General features: G+C 34.8%; 1 pseudogene; it reads right to left on the bottom strand.

Moving 5' to 3' along the window:
- Positions 1-1,674: 1,674 nt before the first annotated feature.
- On the bottom strand, positions 1,675-2,149 carry LOC115966667 (annotated as a pseudogene).
- Between the last annotated feature and the right edge of the window lie 1,223 nt (positions 2,150-3,372).

Raw genomic sequence — 3,372 nt, 5'->3', positions numbered from 1 at the left:
TGAGTAATGATAGCAAAACCTAGCAATAATACGTGGAGTTTTGTAATTGGTTGTATTTTGTGAACTTAGTAGTATGATGTGTCAGCTTGTGATAGGTTAGGAATTTTCCCTTTCTACAGTCATGTTAAATACTGAATGAATAGTATTGTATTTCTTAGAGAATAAAATATACATAAGTGCTTTTATATAAGAGGTAGAGTATGTAGTACAAGTATGCGTGTTATACAAGCAAACAAGGTGGGCCTAAAGCCCACAGCCCTGTTAAATATATTAGCAATGCAATGTGTTATACCATATTGTATATGCTAAAGTGAATGCGAAATAAAAAGTATAGAATAGAAACACAGAGAGCACGAGGGTTACATGGTTCAGCCTTATCGGCCTACATCCATGGAGTAATCCATTAAGGGTTACATCTCTATTATGCAAGAGTGTAATACAATAACCTATGTTACAATGAATCCGTAACATGAGTACATGTAGGCGACTAAACCATAGACTACTAGTACAAGTAGGAATGGGTTTAAGCCTATTACATTGGACTAGTATGTCTAATATATCTCTAACACAAGTAGTGCATAATTACTCCAGTAAAAGGAATATTTTCATTTTACTAAAAGTTGTAGTTGTTAATGGTAAGCTAAGTGATTCCTAAGACCTCATGATATCTATAAGATTCTAGGTTCAAAACCTCTTGAACCATCTTTGAGCCACCACTAAGGGATTTATATTTGTAATAGTGTGTAGTCTGTAATAGAGGGAAAGAGGGTTACATACATCCAAGGAAATAGTCAAATACTTAGAGATATTTGGATATATATATATATATATATATATCATATTGTGTCATATTATTCCATTAAATGTCCTAAAAATGACATCATTTTTAAATTCGAAAACATCAAAACTATATCCTTTTGGGAAACTTAACGGCAAAACCTCTCACGAAAGTAGATGGAAGGACCACATTGAAAATGAACCAAAGTTGTAGGAATATATTGAATAAATAAAAAATTACATGGTTAAATTGAATTTTTGGTAAAATTGGAGATTACAATTTGTATCAATATATGTGGCACGCAATATATGCATCAGTTTTTCTTGTTGATTTTCCGAGATTTAACCCATCTGGACAATATTTTCTGCCAAACGGTCCATGTTTGAGGAAAAACAAAAGCAAATACAAAAGAAGTTAAAGTGGACAACTAATTAAGGAGAGAAACATATTGCCATTTATTTACTAAATCATGACTACCACATTCCTTATATATTCAGATCCAGCTAGATCGAACTAGATGAAGCTATATATTTATGATAGTCATGGGGTGTGGTTAGAATGCCACTAAAGAAGGAAAAAAAAAAAAAAAAAAACCTTCTCAATAAATCCAATTATTATTAGTAGTAATTCCCATTTGTATAACACCACAAATAAGCTTGCTACAACAAAAGTATTCATTGATCAAGAGCAGTAATAAGTTTATGTCTCATTTTTATTATATCATAATGCATGACATGGTTTTTAAAATAATTTAGCTGTTCTTTAAACGCACCCAAGAGTCATTACCCAGTTCTCAACATGGGAACAACTTGGATCATATCCACCACTTATTATTTAAGGGGAAAAAAGAAAAAGAAAAAGTGCAAAACTAGAAAAAACAAAAACATTATTGATGCCTAGAGGTTCTTGACATAGTTGCCTGGAGGGTCATAGTTGCAACTGATGATGGTGGCACCATTGTTGCATCGAACTTTGGCACACCCCAAACGCACTGAGTTACTCCAAACTACCTGTGTATAGTGGCGGCACTCACCACCTACACATGAATTAGAGTTGTAGTCATACTTGGGCTTCTCTGCTGCCCACATTTTCACAGCGGCTGTGCCCGAAAGGTCACGGCTACCCCATGCTAGGTTCTCACCATAAGGACCTCCTGAATGCACAAGTTTGCAGCTACCTTTAAGTTTCTCAACGTAGTTTCGGGCATAAGAAGCTACTTTTGCATCCCATCTCATGGGTCGAACACCAACCTGTGCACGAGCTGCGTTGTGAGCATTGAGGTAGTCTTGCGGTGAGTTTTGGGCAAGGGAGACATGGACCGTGGCTAAGTCAATGACACACAATTGCTAGTGAAATCTTAAACATCATCATGTTTGGTTTCTTTTGATAATAAATGGACATTTATGAGGGGCTATATATAGTGATATAAAGGTACAAGATGATATAAAGCTAGTCTAATGGTTGATTGTTGAAGAGCATTAATAAAATGGTAGTCAACAGAAACACTCCCCTTGGTTACAAATCTGATTGCCGCCACCATTGGATAACATTATTTTATGATAATTCCATTGGATAGCTTTAAGATAAGATTAATTAGTATCAATTTGACTTCCTATTATTATTTTTATATCAACTTGGAATTTTTCCCCTCAAAAAAAAAAAAAAAAAAAAAAAAAACACTTAATGTCGTGGCATCCTATACGCAATTTGTCGTATTTACCTTATTTCTGTAAGACAAGTTCCAAGTTTTTTTTTTTTTTTTTGGTTGTTGTTGTTGTTGTTGTTGTTTTGTTTTACATTATAAAATAAGTTTAACAGTTGTTCACCTTGCATATTTCTAATTCCCTTAAAATTTGGGCAAATGGAGATGCATTCACGTGAGCAAAAATTTAAAACAACCGAAAAAGACAATAATAACATGATTCAATTATTACATGCATAAAGTAAAGCTATCCAAATTTCTCTCTCAATAAAATGGACTACAATTTTAGAGAGCCAACATCGTATCAGAGGTCGTTTCGGTTTTATCAGAGAAACAAAATATTTCAATACTAGTCAATATTTGTATACCGTTTTGTGATTATCACTATTTTTATAAATATATATTCTTTTTTTTTTTTTTTGAGAAAGAGGCCAATATATTATTCCTGAAGGCTAGTGAAATCAGCCTCAAGTACAGATAAAAGGTCTGGTGGTACATCTTCCATCCAGACTGACATATGTGATAAAAATTGTGATTTTCTTGCTAAAGAGTGCGCTAAATTATTATCCTGTCTACGTACAAGAGATGTTTTAAACTCAGACAGGTGTGTGCTGAGGAAAAGAATATCTTGCACTAGATGTCCATACGTTGTAAAGTTCCTGCACTCCATCTTCAAGGCTTTATCCAAAGACTCCGAATCTCCTTCCAGAATAATCCGCTCAAAACCCAGCTCCAAAGCAAACTCCATAGCCCGTCTTGCAGCTAGGGTCTCGACTTCTATAACTGAAGGTGGCAGTGGGATTTGTTGAGCGAGGGATGCCATGACAAGGCCATCACTGTTGCGCACCACGATCCCAATTCCTGCTGTGTCTTTGTCGGCAAATGTGGCACC

Source organism: Quercus lobata, chromosome 11 (assembly GCF_001633185.2).
Source record: "Quercus lobata isolate SW786 chromosome 11, ValleyOak3.0 Primary Assembly, whole genome shotgun sequence".
Taxonomy (NCBI): domain Eukaryota; kingdom Viridiplantae; phylum Streptophyta; class Magnoliopsida; order Fagales; family Fagaceae; genus Quercus; species Quercus lobata.
Note: the sequence above shows the minus strand (reverse complement) of the source record. Positions and strands in the feature narration are given on the sequence as shown.